This window comes from Maniola jurtina, chromosome Z, assembly GCF_905333055.1.
Source record: "Maniola jurtina chromosome Z, ilManJurt1.1, whole genome shotgun sequence".
In the NCBI taxonomy this organism is placed as follows: domain Eukaryota; kingdom Metazoa; phylum Arthropoda; class Insecta; order Lepidoptera; family Nymphalidae; genus Maniola; species Maniola jurtina.
In genome coordinates this window covers 9,229,119-9,247,614 of record NC_060058.1, presented here as the reverse complement: position 1 = coordinate 9,247,614, position 18,496 = coordinate 9,229,119, and the positions used below count along the sequence as shown (strand labels likewise).

At 35.6% G+C, this 18,496-nt stretch overlaps 1 protein-coding gene across 2 annotated transcripts in view; it reads right to left on the bottom strand.

Moving 5' to 3' along the window:
• LOC123880218 (LIM/homeobox protein Lhx9-like) overlaps window positions 1–14,540 on the bottom strand; it is a 39,379-nt gene extending 24,839 nt beyond the window's left edge. For both annotated transcript variants that reach the window (XM_045928212.1, XM_045928213.1), the window contains exon 1: window positions 14,442–14,540. The gene's annotated coding sequence lies outside the window, so the exon portion shown is untranslated. The remainder of the gene's footprint in view (window positions 1–14,441) is intronic.
• Window positions 14,541–18,496: the final 3,956 nt, after the last annotated feature.

Below are 18,496 nucleotides of genomic sequence, written 5' to 3'. Positions count from 1 at the left end.
ACGGTTTTCACTAATATACTGTAGTAAGCTTCACTTAACATTTAGTGCTTATTTCATGTAAATCGGTTCATAAATAAAAAAGTTATGTCAATTTAAAGAATCACGGCGAACATTTTTAACGTACAGAGTACGTACTACACGCCTCGCGCCTGAGCGTCCGTGGCTATATAAAGCGCGCTGAGAGCTATTCCACGCGAACGAAGTCGCGGGCACAGCTAGTAATAAATAATAATTGATAAATATATTCATTTTTACTTATTTACTAAGACTTTTACATCATCATATATTATAAAGGCGAAAGTTAATGTTTGTTACTTTTCGGAGTTAAATGCATTTTAAACAATTCAATATCACTTGCTTTAACTGAGAAGAAAAACAAAATGAGGTATTCTGCATGCCTGAGAGTTCTTCATAATGTTCTGAAACGGGTGTAAAATCTGAAAATTTACCCTTGACCAGCGCGATAGACTATGGTCAAACCCTTCTCATTCTGAGAGACGCCTACTCAGTAGTGAGCCGGCAATGGGTTGATCATGACGATGATGAAGACACACTTGTACACTCTATCGGATATCGATAGTAAAGTCAATCGATAGTCAAATATCGATAGTCAAATTGTTCAACGAGTGAACATGACAGGCTTAGCGCACGAGTATACGAGAGAGCTTTTCAGTAAAACTTCAAGAGGCGAAATGGTCGACCCAGTAACTCTCTTTAGGTATGTAAACTAACTTCAATTCTGGCTTGGGCACATTTATACGCATTAAAGTTGCAACACTTGCTAACGTATCACACACAATATTTTAGTGCCATTAAAAATATTTAGGTACTTACATATATGGAAATCCATTAAAACACAAAACATAAATGACCAGTCGCCTTATCTAATCAGAAACAAAATAGCTCCTAAAGTTTTTATCAAACCTTGCTTTTATTAACCTAAAAACTGTAAATAGTTTTATTATAGTTGTTAGTTTTGATAAGGGTGCTCTAAAAGTGGGGTTTTCAAATCAAGAGCAATCAAAGGTTTTATTGTTGCAAGTTTATGTTTGTTTTCTATGCCTACTTACTCGATACGGTAATTACGGACAAGTTTTATATTACAACATACCTAAGTAGATAATAACATATTGTTAAAATTATGAACATAAAATTAAAGAGTAAGGGATATTCGTGCACAGAGATATGTACAATTGATAGATACAATAGCTAAATTTTTTTATACTTCAATGCTGTGCCTACCTGCCAAAATAAAATGCTTCTGGGTGATTTCTATTTTATCTAATAATGTTGGAGTCAGAGTGAACGAGAGTGAGGGAACTCTCGGTTTGATTCTGGATCGACGATATGTCACATTGGTATTAGGCTATGGTGATGTAAGACCATAGAAAAGTATGGCTCCATTAGGGCTACCTGATTTAAATGTACTAACATTTGATGCATGCCAGTGACGTGAGTGCCTCGGCGTTTTATTCTGTGTCGGAGTGCTAACTCATAATAATCAATCAATCAACAATAGTAAATTATTACTTTCATACGTTTCATATTATGTACTTACTTAGGTAGGTAGGTACCTACATGGCGTTTGAAATCCGTTTTCGCTCATAGAGCATCCAAATAATTAGAAATAAAATAGAATAATTGTTACTAATAAAATATTGGGAACTCTCAGCCGTATCATGCTTCCCTTCATTGAAGGCAAAATTACTCCGAGATGGGGCATTGTGTCATATTTGGAAGTCTTCACTTAAACGCGTATATGTAACAAGAAGTGTAAGTTTGTTGTTAGAGGGTAATCTATGGAACTATTAAACCGATTTTGAAAATTCTTTCACCATTTCATTGCAAAAAAATTAGAGATTCCTACGAAAATTGTAATAAGCTACCCGTGCGAAGCCGGGGCGGGTCACTAGTTACGGGTCGGTAGTAGAAGTAGTGTGAATACCTGATGAAATCGATCCGATCGCGCAGTAGCAAACAAACACAACAGCTCACTATTTTAAAAATAAACAAAAAACATCATGACCGCAGAGCTTACGCCACGTCGCGACGCGGTTAAATGAAAATATCTTTCGCTTTAACAATACACAATATTCGAATACGAAATTTGCAACTGCAATGCATTCGAATCTCGAGCGAGGGTAAAAAGTGTGCTTCATCCCCTCTGGGCGGCCTCACTCAGCCTCCCACCACCCTCCGACACACCCTTCAAACTTGAGCTCACACAGCATTTGTTACCAAGAAATTCCAAAGGACATAACCCAACACGAATCCTACTTTGAGTCATGTCTACGTTTTCCCTCTCACAAAGATGAACTCGTACGTAGTCCTTTGAGAGGGGTGTAGAGACTAAAGATGCGTTAACGCACAGTTCACTTGCTCTTTTTAAATGTGTAAGTACTTGTATCTAGCCATCATTGCTAAAATACTTGTAGAAAAATTAGCAGTCACTTTAGACTGCCGACAGAAGTGAAAAAAAAAACTATAGGTAGAGTCTAGTGGAAAACAGGCTGATTAGGTATTTTCGAGCTATTATTTTATCAGTATCAATTTTTTTTTTAAAGAATATTAGCCATGCTAATCATTACGACTGATACTCCCCTTTCCCCTCCAATTAAGCGTAAAGCTTGTGCCAGGAGTGGGTACGACAATAGTGCAACGGGTGGTGGGGTTTGAACCGCCGACCTTTCGGATTGCAGTTCGCTTCTCAACTGTTGAGCTATCGAGGCTCTAATATAATCTAAATAAGTAGGTATATTTATAAAAGAAAAAGCTGACTGATCTATCATCGCACACCTCCAACTACTGGACATGTCAGGCTGAGGTATGTAGATATTTAGCTATTATGACGTAGACATCCGCTAAGAAAGGATTCTTGAAAATTTAATCCCTAAAGGAGTAAAATAGGGGTTTGAAATTTGTGTAATCCACGTGGAGTCTGGGCAAAAGCTAGTAGGTATATTAGGTACAATATGATTGTAGAGCAAATCAGGTATCATCAAATTTATTTAAAAGTGCAATCAGAAAAGTGTAGGTACATACAAATATTATTATAGGTATTAGGTACCTAATTATAATATTCTGAGGTCCCTATTTTATGATATTTGAATTCAGAAGGGAAGGTTAATATTATTTTCAGACATTGCCAGTCAATTTAACGGTTTATTTTGATTTTCTGACTGAATACCAGGGTTCAAAAAACATGAAGTACGTGAACGGTAAATAGGTAGGTAGCTACGTTAATTTTCAAGAAAATGAACATTAAAAAGTATTGATTCACACTCAAAGTGTGAAATGGGAGAAAAAATCAAATCGAATCGAAAATAGAAACAAAGTAGGTAATCGGAAAGAAATTCTAATAATTATTTTCTCTGTAGGTACTTATATTGTTTTTATGTAGGTTTTTTCTCTGTAAGTATTGTTTTTATGTAAGTATTAGTAATAGTAATTAATGCGAGCAGATTACCTAATAAATATTTTCTGTATCATCATAGGGTAAGTATCTACCTACCCATATTACAAATTGCGAAAGTGTGCTTGTTTGTTGGTTTATTGGTTTGTTAGATTTTTGGTTTTCCTTCAATTCCGTCGCAACGGAACAACAGATTAACCTGATTTTTTGGATTGGTATAATCCATTCAAGTCTGCTATTTTACATGATTTGTCATTATCTAAGGCACAATGCAATTTAAGAGGAAAGCCAATGCGAATGACATAGACGATTTCACCTTCAAACTAGCAATTTTGACATGTCATGACCCTCTATTGACAATTAATCAAGCAGACATTTCAATCTGCGAAATTTACGCGGACTTTTAGTATTTTGACGTAGGAGGGTAAAAGATCCAGTAAATGAACGAATAAGGACTACCCTGACATTGACCTAAAATTAAGGTATATGAGAATCGTTCTATATATAATTTTTATATTTTGTGTGTCTGTACACAGTAGGTATACACTCTTAAATTATTTAAATATCAAAAAATCAAATAAAATGCGTGGTATTAATTATTATAAATTATTTTATTTAACAAAAGGATAAATTGCCAGTAAATGAAATGGGAATTTCAGTGAATGAACGAACTCTATCTAGTGCATAAACTCTTGATTCCTATTAATAAATAAATTCTTAAATATATTTTCGGCTTGGAATTCAAAAAAAATTGTCAGATTTTCACAGTTTTTGACTTATTGTATATTTTTTCTACATTTTGCGCGATAAATCAAAAACTATTTTACATAATAATAATAAATAAAACCTGTTTTAGAATGTATAATAGAGCCCTTTCTGTATAATAGAGAAAATGAAACTTAATGCCCAAGTTGCACCCAAGTCGCTGGAAGTGCAACATCAGCTGCTGAATGTTTTGAGAGTAGTGAGAACAATATACCGTAACACATGTTATCAGATTTGTTCCTTTGAGCCGAGAAGCCACATGTTCTGATGCTTTTTAGACAATCTAAGATCTCTCATTAAGTGGTCCAAAGCATTTTGATTGAATAGTCTAAGTTGAGATGTAAAAGTCACTACATCGTCACTACCTTCTGAAAGTTCTTGAAGTAGATTGGAGGTACTGGGTTGGGGCTGAGGTACAGATTTATCACCAGAAGTCAGAATCGTTCTAATTCTAGACTGCAAGTTACAATAGAGTCGCTTGGAACAATTTTTTTGCTGTTTCTTCTGGTTATATTCACAATGCAGAAATAATAATCATCATGGTGTTTAGATGGTTCGCGCCAAATTATAATACTTTTTTTTAGTAAAAGTAGGGTCTATTCTTATTTGCTCATAAACGCAATGAGGAAATACAGCTTCCACATATAAAAATTTGGAGTCCAGGCCTTGCTGTTAGCTGCCAATGGGTTCTCAAAGTAGCCCGAGTATGCTTGTTTTACAAAGTTGGACACACTTGCACGACATTCTTTAATACGTACTCGCCACCAAATGGTACAAAAATGATTGGAATAACTTGCAGATGTTCTTCTTGATGTTAACACCTCGATAAATTTTGGAAATTACTTGTCTGATCCAAATCCAAATGAAAAAAAATCCAAATCGGTCCAGGCGTCTTTGAGTAATCGGGGAACATACATTAAAAAAAAAAGATAACGAGGAATTCAGAACCTCTTCCTTTTTTTGAAGTCGGTTAAAAATATTTTTTAAATTTTGGTAACAGTTTCCTTTTTTGTGATGCCAGGGAGCTCTAAATATCGATTTTGAACGAAATCGGTCAATTAACAAAGAATTTCAAAATGGCGATGACTTTTTTAAATTTTGGTAACAGTTTCTTATTTTGTGATCCCGGGAGCTCTAAATATCGATTTTGAACGAAATCGGTCAATTAATAAAGAATTTCAAAATGGCGTCGACTTTTTAAATTCTGGTAACAGTTTCCTTTTTTGTGATCCCAGGGAGCTCTAAATATCGATTTTGAACGAAATCGGTCAATCAACAAAGAATTTCAAAATGGCGTCGACTTTTTTAAATTTTGGTAACAGTTTCTTATTTTGTGATCCCAGGGAGCTCTAAATATCGATTTTGAACGAAATCGGTCAATTAACAAAGAATTTCAAAATGGCGTCGACTTTTTTAAATTTTGGTAACAGTTTCTTATTTTGTGATCCCAGGGAGCTCTAAATATCGATTTTGAACGAAATCGGTCAATTAACAAAGAATTTCAAAATGGCGTCGACTTTTTTAAATTTTGGTAACAGTTTCCTTTTTTGTGATCCCAGGGAGCTCTAAATATCGATTTTGAACGAAATCGGTCAATCAACAAAGAATTTCAAAATGGCGTCGACTTTTTTAAATTTTGGTAACAGTTTCTTATTTTGTGATCCCAGGGAGCTCTAAATATCGATTTTGAACGAAATCGGTCAATTAACAAAGAATTTCAAAATGGCGTCGACTTTTTTAAATTTTGGTAACAGTTTCCTTTTTTGTGATCCCAGGGAGCTCTAAATATCGATTTTGAACGAAATCGGTCAATCAACAAAGAATTTCAAAATGGCGTCGACTTTTTTAAATTTTGGTAACAGTTTCTTATTTTGTGATCCCAGGGAGCTCTAAATATCGATTTTGAACGAAATCGGTCAATTAACAAAGAATTTCAAAATGGCGTCGACTTTTTTAAATTTTGGTAACAGTTTCCTTTTTTGTGATCCCAGGGAGCTCTAAATATCGATTTTGAACGAAATCGGTCAATCAACAAAGAATTTCAAAATGGCGTCGACTTTTTTAAATTTTGGTAACAGTTTCTTATTTTGTGATCCCAGGGAGCTCTAAATATCGATTTTGAACGAAATCGGTCAATTAACAAAGAATTTCAAAATGGCGTCGACTTTTTTAAATTTTGGTAACAGTTTCTTATTTTGTGATCCCAGGGAGCTCTAAATATCGATTTTGAACGAAATCGGTCAATTAACAAAGAATTTCAAAATGGCGTCGACTTTTTTAAATTTTGGTAACAGTTTCCTTTTTTGTGATCCCAGGGAGCTCTAAATATCGATTTTGAACGAAATCGGTCAATTAACAAAGAATTTCAAAATGGCGTCGACTTTTTTAAATTTTGGTAACAGTTTCCTTTTTTGTGATCCCAGGGAGCTCTAAATATCGATTTTGAACGAAATCGGTCAATCAACAAAGAATTTCAAAATGGCGTCGACTTTTTTAAATTTTGGTAACAGTTTCTTATTTTGTGATCCCGGGAGCTCTAAATATCGATTTTGAACGAAATCGGTCAATTAACAAAGAATTACAAAATGGTGCCAACTGTTTTAAGTTTTGGTAACAATTTCCTGTTTTGTGATCCTAGGGATCCTCAGATATTGATTTTGAACAAAATCTATGACAGTTCAAGAAAATAGATTTTAAACACTATTTAAATTATTGTCATTAACATTAAATTAAATGAAAACACGACGCGCGACGTGTACTGCAGGCCCTGAGCTTGAGCACAGGCCGAGCCGGTATAAACCGATTTCTCTCCGTACGCGACGTAGCGCCTGTGCTCACGCACACACGCGCCTCAAGCTTGTAGTAGTGTACCTATCGTAGCGCGCTTGTATGAAGCTTTGACTCTGTTCGCTACTCATGTGGTTATACAACGCAATACCACACTCACAAACGCTCGTACAAACATACAGACAAGTATATACTCTCACACACACATGGACGCACGCACACGCACTTTTGAACGGTTTGAACGGAACACGGTTTTGAAATTGAAATTGAAAAAAGTGTAAGAATTTGTAAGAAAATATTTAAAAAAGGTATATCAGCCGGTTTTTTATTCCAGCTCTTAATACATGTAAAAACGTCCAATCTGTTAATTTACTTGAGCCTTTACCCTAGTACCTAATTATATCGACCGCCCCATATCAAAACAAAGTAAATGTCATTTTTCCGAAAATCGTTTTATGTCATAAGCCTAACTTTCATAGTATGTCCCGTTGTATTGTAAGGACACCCACATTAAAGTAAAATTAAAAGCTAGTAAGTCGCTTTGACCATTTTAAAACATAGTAAGTCTATGAACTCGCTAGGTTTTTTATAGATTAATGCGCCTTACTAAGTTTTTCAAAGGAATTAGATTAAATAAAATAAATATCACCCATTATCTAAATACCATGTCAAAACAGTAAATACTTAATAATGCATTAAAACTTAAAAGTAAGATAGGAAAAGTCAATGACCTCTACATGTCAACTGTTAAATATGGTTTGCAAGGGAAATACTTTGCATACTTACATAATGTTTTTAGGGTTCCATATCTCAAAAGGAAACACGGGACCCTTATAGGATCACTTTGATGTCTGTCTTTCTGTCCGTCTGTCCGTCTGTCGTGTCTGTCAAGAAAACCGATAGGGTATTTCCCGTTAACCTAGAATTATGGGCAGGTAGATAGGTCTCAACTCTCATAGCCCAAGTAAAGGAATAAATCCGAGAACAAATTTCGTGATTCTAGATCAACGGGAAGTACTGTATAGGTTTTCTTGACGGACAGACGGACAAATGGACAGACAACAAAGTGATCCTTTAAGAGCTCCGTTTTTCATTTTGAGGTACGGAACCCTAAAAAAGAAAATGATGCACATGTAATGAATAAATGTGTAGGCCAGTCTTCACACTAAAATATTTAAACCCCTTTAATTTAAAAACTGTCATAGCCTAGTGGTTAGAACGTCCGCCTCCTAATCGAAGGTCGGGGGTTCGATCCCGGAATCACGCACTACTAACTTTTCAGTTATGTGCGTTTTAAGCAATTTAATATCACTTGCTTTAACGGCGAAGGAAAACATCGTGAGGAAACCTGCATACCTGCAAGTTTTCCATGTTCTCAAAGGTTTGTTCCTAAACTTCTCTTGAATTTAAACCACTTACTAGGTTTTGATCTGAGAAAGAAATTTGACATTAATTGACAAAATTGAGAGACCTAAGCTTGTATAAGAACACAGAAGTGTCATAATTCGTGTTCACTTTGCCTAACGTCTCTCGGAGAGCAGAGAGAGATTTAAACTGTTTCTTATAATCACTGGCCATATTTCAAATGCGAAAGTGTGTTTGTTGGTTTAATATTCAATCACGCTGCAACGGAGCAACCAGTCGACGTGGTTTTTTGCATGGATACATTTAAAGACCTTGAGAGTGACATCTCTCTCCGCATCGTATTCTTTATTATGAAACACGGCCGCCGAAATGGCGTTCCAACCTTTAGGCTCTCCCCATTGCCCGCAGCATGAATCTGAGCTTTCTTATGATGGTTATATTATGTACATATAATATCTCATAAGAAATCTCTATCACACAATCCAGCTAAGTAGGTCCAATTTCAAAAAAAGCTAGCTAGCCGACAAATCTAACTCAGTTAGGCAGCCTTCGGGAACCTTCGAGATGTCTCTCGTCCAAAATTCCTCAATGCTTGAAGACCCGTCTTTGAATAGTGCATGATGTCAGTGATGAAAAATGGATCCGAAATATAGGTCTTTTTTTGTACACAGGAAATGCCTGACGCATACACCTCCGTCATGTGGGGCTTGCACCAAACTTGCACTACTACGAAATCCATTTCGGAACACGGCACCCGGAACGAGGCGCGCTATCTCCTAAAAAACATAGGTATAATACCTATTTAGAGCACTTACTATCTGTCATCATAATCTATGACAACCTCCGAGTATTTACCTGGTAAAACCGTAACTTTAGAATAAATTTTAGTATATAAGCAGGCTTCATTTAGAAATGAAAAAATCCCTATTTTATTTTTCAACGATTATAAACACAACTTTCATTCAAAAATAATAAGCTTAAATTCATTTTAAATAATATTTTGCGACGAAATGACGCGCACAGTCCTTCCGCCATGACAGTCCAGTGGACACTGAATTCCATAGAGCGCCTGCAAGAAAATAAATAGCATAGGAAGTTTTTTGGTTAGTTTTAGATTATTTAAGAAATGAAAAACATTTAGTATAAAACTAACAGTTCAAATTGATTGCTAAACCTAAACATATCATTTTCTGGAGGTTGGCTTCAAAGTATCAAGATGTTAAAGAAAATTTTTACAGAACAAGTTGCGAACAGCAATGTTTTCAACTTGTTTTTTTTATTTATTGGGATAATGTATACTAAATTAAAAGAGGCCCTTAAAATCTTCACAAACTGAAGTTTTTAATTGCATGTATTTAATACCTGTTAATGCTTTAGAAAAATAAACAATTTACTTCAAAGTACAGCTTTTTGCGATTTGTCAAATAGCAATTACCTTAAATTAAATTACAATTGGTCCAAAATTTCATAGTCTAGTAAATTCACAATGATGGCCGATGGTCTTATACTTAATTGGATTGTAATTGAATTGTACACGGTACTGGTGCACTCACCTGGATAAAAAGTAGCCTAGGTTTACCTAGGCTACTTAGGCTACTTTTACTACCTAGGCTACTTTTTATTCCGGAAATTCACAAAGTTCCCACAGGCTTTTAATAACCTAAATCCACGCAGACAAAGTCGCGGGCATTAGTTAATAAAAATAAAGTATTTGATGCTGCAAAAATAATCAAGAAAGTGCAAATAAATAAATAATCAACCGGACGAAGATTCCTATGTAACATTTAATAAGAAAATTAATTAAAAGAAGTACTTAATGAGACAGACTTTAACGTAACGGAGCGATAGAGATTGATTACGCCTCAATTAAAAATATTAAATTAACAAGAAATAATGCCCGGCCAGTTTTTACATTACAAGAATGCAATTTTTAATTGCGTTATATTATATACTTACTTTGTAGTAAAAGTAGATTGCATTTTATAACATAAAAGTGTATTCTGAGTATTAACTTTTAAAAAGGTGGGTACCTATTTGTTATCAGCCAATTCGTAGCTCGGAAGTGGCTAGCTATGGGACAACGTGGGTCATAAGTGGGCTCTACACTCGCGGCGCGAAGTCGTGCCGTTATTTCGCGCCGTGAATGTATGCCGTGATTTACGCGTGAACTGTGTCCCTCCACACTCGCAAATCTTCACAGTCTTGTTCGTGACTATGGACGAAACCCTTTGTCGCAGACCCAAAACCGACACTGATCGGGGAAAGGCGCGAAGCGCGAACGCGAAAGCGTGAACAACATCTACCTACACTCGTGATTCGCAGTTGTCGCGGGCTTTCGCGGCCGTTCGCGCCGCGAGTGTAGAGCCGGCTTGGAATTAAAACGGCTCGTGAGAAGTTATTTTGTACGCATCATACAGAATTTGACTAGCGATATCTAAGTAGGTACTGTCACAGTTCACGACAAGTTGGAACCTCTAACAAAACGTCGAGGGCTTCGACGTCAATGGCAGGCGTCAAATGTTAGTAAGTAGGTATGTTTGACGCAGGTAGCCCTAAAGAAGCTCTTTGATTTTACGTCACCATAGCCTAATATTTAGTGTAGATAAGTGCTTACATAACTAGACTGAGGGAAGTCTCGGTTTGATCCTAAACCGACGAAACGATAAATATTAGGCTGTGGCCTATGCTATGTGTGATGTAAAATCAAAGAAAAATAGGCTATTCATAGGCTACCTAGCGTCAAACGTAAGAACATTTGATGTCTGCCAGTGTTTGTTTGCCAGTGCAGATTTGTTACAGGTTCCCTAACTATTGTGAACTGTGGTATGGGCCCGTATAGATATTTTAGCCACATAAAAATGTCAGTCAATTAGGTATAACAGGTACTCGTGGCAAAAGCCATGTCAGACCATCGTCACTGTCACCAGACAGTCTTAAAGTAAGTGAACCTTCTTTACTTGCGGATACTTAATATTTAATATTTTCTAGAACAAAAAGAAACCTAATTTATATCTATCTATATTTTTGACCTGATGGTTCCTGCTATCTTCCGCAAGGCATCGTCAAGCAATTCGTGCGTAAGTAGGTAAGTAGTTGAAATTCCACGGATTTGTACTACAAGAATCAAACAAGAAATCAAATACTTGAAAAAAAAAACGAACAAAAAATAATATAAATGTCAAGGTCAAACAAAGGACCATAGATTTATATATTTTATTAGGATGTAGAATATAACTATGTAGGTATTTGCATGCCTTTCAGCCCAATGCGACCATTAGGTAGGTACTTTGAGCTTTGCATCAATTATAGGTAGATCAGTAAGTCACCTTTTCCTTTTACATATATGTTTTAGAAGAAAAATGTACCTTGCACTTAAATCGTTTGATGCTGGCAACATTATAAATTTTCCGATTATTATTGAAGTAACTTTCCTATAAGTTGGCTTCAGCTGTTCTCCGCACAATCAAGTTTCACTGCAAACTTGCAACCGATGCGCGTTGAACTCGCTTGCCGTTCTTATTACACATACTAGCTGTGCCCGCGACTTCGTTCGCGTGGAATAGTGACTTTTCGGGCAGCATGTACGTTAAAAATGTTTGCCGTGATTCTTTGAATTGACATAACTTTTTTATTTATGAACCGATTGACATGAAATAAACACTAAACGTTAAGTGAAGCTTATTACAATATATTAGTGAAAACCGTATCTAAATCGAATAAGTCGTTTCTGATATTAGCGTGCACAAACACACAGACAAACAGACAAACAGACAAAAAAAAATTAATTACAATTTCGGGTTCGGCATCGATATAATAGCAACGCCTGCTACTTTTTTTTATATATTTCCATTGTACAGACACCACTTTTCTACAATTTAATTATATGTATAGATTAATACTTATGGCAGATAAGAACTACAGTACGGTTCTTTTCATTGATAGAATAACTTACTAAGTAAGTTGGTAGGTATACTACCTTCTCGGAAAAAGCTAGAGTAAGTACTAAGTAGGTATGTACTTAGATGTTTGAATGACGGCGGTCACTAACGGTGCATGTCTAACATGTAACGTGTTATAAAACATCATCTTGTAATACATATTATGCAACTAATGTTAAGTACTTAGGTATATAACATAGGTACGCACTGCCAAAATTGTAGCCACTAAATAAGTATTTGTAGAGAGAATGGTTGCTATTCCGAAATAGCAGGTACTTAAGTAGGTAAGTTTCTACCTATTAGTGTATTATCTACACATGTCCGAAATTTATTAAGTAGGTACCTAGGAATATTGTTAGGTAGGTAAGTAAATAGGTATCTGTTTTTTTTATACATGGTAGGTCCCTATACCTACCCGCGACTTCATCCGCGTGGACTACACAAAATTTAAATCCCTATTTGTTTGTTTTTTTTTCAAAAATCCTTCCTTAGCAGATGTAGCTATAAACTGTACGTCATAATAGCTATCTGCATGCCTCAGCCCGATCCGTCCAGTAGTTTGAGCTGTGCATCGATAGAGTAAGTACCATCAATCAGCTTTTCTTTTTATATTTAGACTAGTTGATACCCGCGACTTCGTTCGCGTGGATGTAGGTTTTTAAAATTCCCGTGGGAACTCTTTGATTTTCCGGGATAAAAAGTAGCCTATGTGCTAATCCAGGGTATAATCTATCTCCATTTTAAATTTCAGCCCAATCCGTCCAGTAGTTTTTGCGTGAAGGAGTAACAAACATACACACACACACACACACACACACACATACACATACAAACTTTCTCCTTTATAATATTAGTGTGATGATGTTCTTATTTATTTTTAATGTAGGTAATGCCAACATTAAAAATACGAATGTTTCCTTAGTTTCTAATAGTACTTACCTACCTAACTAAATCATACAAGCTGTTAAGGATACGAGACCATTGTAATTAAGCGATCCTAATAATTGTCCAGCACTTAAAGAGAGCCAGTTTCTTCAATACGAGGACGTAACTAGATCGAGCTTACATTACATAGGTACATACAAGTGGCGAAACTACCTACTACATATTTATTAATGGGTAGGTTTGCTCGCTGGTTGGAAAAAGAAAATTGTAAGCAGCCTTCATTAATGAAACCAATGGAGGTTTAATCGGAAAACGAGTGGGATTCATTCATACATTCATTCATAGCTAGTGCGATGTGCCACTTTGTAGAAAATCTTGAATGATATTGAACGTCTTTTAAGAGGTAGGTGTAACTTACCCACTTTACTAAAAGTATTACGAGTATCACGTGTAGGTATACCTACTTTTGCAATAGGTAGCTATGTATCTGCTTCTGCCACAATCAAGTGACGCAGAAGACCGTACCGTATTATCAACTTTTAGGTTTTATTAAACACGTCCAACATCTTCAACTTTACGGGCTCTCGGCCATAGATAACTCCAAAAATTCCAAGTAGGTAGGTAGGTAGTTAGGTACCTATCTACCTACGTAACAGGCTTATCCTTGGCTACTCCTATTAATTAGGTAGGTACTTACCTATACCTTAGCAAGTAGGTACTTACTTAATTTATTGTCAATTCAATAATATTAAAATAATTGTTTGTAATTTTGTATCCATTTTTTATTAATTTAGATGCCTATTAAGTAGGTAAGTATAGATTATATCATATTTTCACAAGCAAGGAATGGATTAAGCAAGAAGTAGAGCTAGTCTAAGCTACGTTTTATCCTGGAAAAACCAAAATTTCATTCGTCTACGAGTTTTAAAAACCTAAGTATATCCACACAGGCGAAGTTGAGGGAATAAAAAATCAGTAAATATAAGTAGGACCTACTTACCTAGGTAGGTAAATAAAATATAAAATAAAGGTGCCTAGTGCCTACTCTTGTAGCGTTAAGTAATAGAAAAAAAGTTACCTAGGTAAGTAATTAGGTATGTGCCTACAGTCAGTGTTGTCATTCTCTTTACGTTTTCACTACGCAACTGATAAATAAGTAAACAAAGTGGATGCCGGCTTTAACATAAAGTTGATATAATAAAACGAAATAGAGCAAACGTAAACAGGTGTAAGCTTTATAATTACCCCTTCTATAAGTAACGGGGCCAAAAATATCATAATTCAATTACCTCCTAAGTCCTTAACCAGCACGGACTGGCAACGTCGCGTTTAAATTTCACCGCCAAACAGTTACAATACGCATTCAACTGTTCGTAAACGCGGCACTGTTCAAGCCCGGCAGACATCTGAGGGGGCGCAGCGATGCTGCGACGTTGCCACGCCTCCACCTCCAAAATCGCCAATCGCACGCCTCACTCACCGAATGCGGTTTGGTATTCGAAATGTTCGGCGTTGTTCTTATCTCTTTCTACACCGCAAAATACTGTTTGTACCAAGCGAGATGAATTGATTACAGTCATTTAGACCTATTTTTTGTTTTGACATATCGAATGGAGGAAAACCGCATAAGTTTGTAAATTGCGTAGCGATTTAGAACTCTATACCTCTATGTCAAAGTGAATTATTTAATGAACAGCTATTCAGTTTCAGTGAAATTTCTGGCGATATCAAACTATGGAGTTTAAGATAAACACATCACCTAGGTATGATGGTTTAATATTCATCAATAGAACAGAAATACTTACTTACTAGACGATGCCAGCGACTTCGTTCGCGTGGATTTAGGTTTTTAAAAAATCCCCTTTGGAACTCTTAGATTTTCTGGGGTAAAATCCTATGCCTATGCCCATCTCTGGGATGCAAGCTATAGCCGTACCTACTGGTACTGGTATTGGTAGGTACCTACGACAAAATTGAATGGATAGGTAGGTACCTACCTAGGCTGTGAAAAGCTAGGAGACAACCAACAGATTCACATTTTCGCATTTAAGTACCTACTTAAAAAAACCTACTACCTACTCGGTCAAGCTAAGTTTGCACCTCGCGTCGATTAGGTACGTCACGCTGACGTTTAGGTGCGGTATGAGAGCCGTACTGACGCGTCAAGACGACCGCAGGGAGGTGAGCGGGGAAGTGGGAGAGGTGCCGCATTCCAGTGAAGTGCAAACTTAGCGCGACCGAGTTATTCCTACATTATATTAAATATGGATAAGTATGGATTATTGAAGACAGAGCATTTTCAGTAGTTAGGTAAGTAGGGGAAGTCCGGAAGACTTGAACCACTTTTTATTTAAAGGGTCATATTTTCTACTTTCTTATAAATAGGTTGTTGAGATTGAAGAATAATTTTGGACAATAAAATATTTATTTAGCCCCACTTTTACATCATTACTGTTTCATTAGGTATAATAATACCTAGCTTAGGCAGGTAGGTACTTACTTCACCTGTAAATTATTATAAAGATTTTAGCACAAAATGAGAATTGAGTCAACTCACTCCACCGTCGAGGACACTTGAACCGGTGTCTGGGGAGAGTTGACCATTGTTTTTAGAGAGGAAAATACAAATACATATTTTAAAGTTTAAATCACAAATTTAGTAACCTAGATAATAAATTAGATAGCAAATATAGTAACTTGGATAGTAATTTAGTAGTTAACTTAGAAATTTAATAACTTAGATATCATAAAATGAAGTACTTAAATATTTTTAATGCAAACAAATTATTGAAATTCTAATAAAGAAAAAAGCTAAATTTTAACCACAAATATTGCTCGGTCAAGATAATTTTCAAACATTTTGTTAGTAAAACTAAAGGATACATGGACCACTGAGCAAGTCTCCCGCATGCGCTATTGTTCAAGTCTCCCGCACATACCTACTACCTACTTTAAAAACATTCGATCATATAGCAAAATAATACTTAGCACATACCAAACTACAATAATCAAGTAACACAATAATAATACACAATACCTAGGTACCTCAATATACACAGAGAATAAATACATGCAGTCACAAAAAATCGTTTACCAATCTGACAGCTTAACAAACCAGCCATTATGCAAAGCGGTAGCTGGTCTTCTAGCCCCGACCTATAAGTAACTGTTTTGACGTTTTATTAGCACGAAAAAGATGAGTTTTTACAGTGGCTCTACACTCCTGCATGGGCAAGTCTCCCGGATTCTCCCCTACCTACCTACCTACCTATTAAGTAATTTCTACCCGCGCACCCTTTTTCAGCCCTTCATTTTGGTTGGTAGATACCTATACCTATAGGTAGGTAGGAACATACTTAACACCTATAACTTACGTTCTCAACAGCTCGTCATTGCTTGGTTCCTACAATATTAATTCACCAACAGTTCCCGAATCTCCATGCCTTGGGCGGACAGTAAAGATGCAGCATAAGATTAATAGTGGAATAAACGAAGCATTTTCGTCGGAAGTCCTCAGAAACAGCTCCAGTTTTGAAGTTTTTTTTTTTTTCAATTTTTGTTTTTTATATATTATTTAAATTCAGAAACGTTTTGAAGCGGGTAAACAATTATTAATATTTTTTAATATAATATGTATGAAGTCCTGTAAAACGTTACCTTCTCTTTCAGAGGTTGTAGAGGTCAAATGCTATCAAATGACATCTTAACACCTATTGGGCAAAAAGGGCCCGTTTTTGAGTTATTGATCGTTTTCAGAAAAAATACGTACCTATTTGTTTCTTTAAAAATTCCTTTAAAAAAAAGTAAGATAAAGTGCCAACTTTTTAGTAAGTTTCTAAGTGGCAGACATCTTAATTAAAAATTGTGTGTACCTACTAAAATAATAATAACCCTCATAGGTCCTCCAGTTAGGGTTCCAAAACTGTACCAGTTTCATAATTTCTATTTGGTTACTTTATCAATAAGTAATTCTATATTTTTCCATCTCGCGAACTTCCACTTATTACTTACCTACTTACTACCTACCTACCAAATATGATTCTATGGGTCAACGGGAAGTACCCTATAGGTTTTCTTGATAGATACGACGGACGGATGGACGGACGGACTAATGGACGGATGGACAGACCGACAGACAACAAAGTGATCCTATAAGGGTTCCGTTTTTCCTTTTGAGGTGCGGTTCCTAGAAAAATCAATTAAATTAAGCCATTGGCCTTAACGTGGCCTTTATTGGCGTGGCCCTATAACCGATTATACGACCGTCGATATTTTTGAGCGCAGTTTTATATCAACAGGTCACTCATCAAGAGGTTTACTCTGTCATCGAACATAATATACCTACCTAACTACATTGGAGTGAAATTCAAGAAACAATGGCCGAGCATATCCTGCCGGTCTTACACCTGCAGAATACTCAAAAGGCTTGATTTCGAATCCTGTCTCAATTGGTCACAAAGAACTTGTTTTTGTATGGCTACAGAAGGCAGCTTACAATTGATATTAAGAGCGTTGAAGCATGAGCTTGGAACACAAGTTTAGGTATTTACCCGAAGTTCTTTGTTTGTTTCCGTGAACGGACGTACCCAGCGCAGTTTAGTTTATAACAAACCGTTTTGATCCTAGACGATTTTCAAACAGATTATTTTTTCAATATTTTTAAGTATGTGGTGTTAGTTTGTCGTTTTTTTTTCAAAACAATGATGTTTTTTAAAACAGTGTATTGTCTTTATAGATTAAGTACGAGTGAATAAAACTTATAATTGTAGTCAGTACTTAATACTAATCTTTTATATACTTGTGTAAGTATAAGAGAGTCAAGAAATTATACAAAATTCAACTTTCCTTATACATATTTACGAAAATATGGTTCCCTTATCATGCACAGTATAAATAGTTACACCTACTATAATAATTTTCACACATATATTTATAAAGGCTAAAATAAATGTGAAATCCATCTAAAATTTAAACAGTCTTAAATATTTAATTTGCAATATTATCAAAAATATAATGCAATGCTAATACTCATAAAGACATTGAGCATTTTTTATTTATTTATGGTCCTTTACAATCTTTTCAAATTTTATTGTTAGTACTAAATCGTACTTACCGTAAGCGCAAGACAATGGACAGTACAATGAAAGGGATTAACAGGTACAAAAATGCAGATGTTACACTTGAGTAGGTATTTATTCATCAAAAATAAGTGCATTGCTACACGAGTAAGCTAGGGATACAAAAACAAAATAAGATAAAGTTCAAAACTAAAAATACAAAAACCCACCTACTACTTTTAAAGACTTCACCGCAGATGATTGATTTATATTTGAATATGTATAAA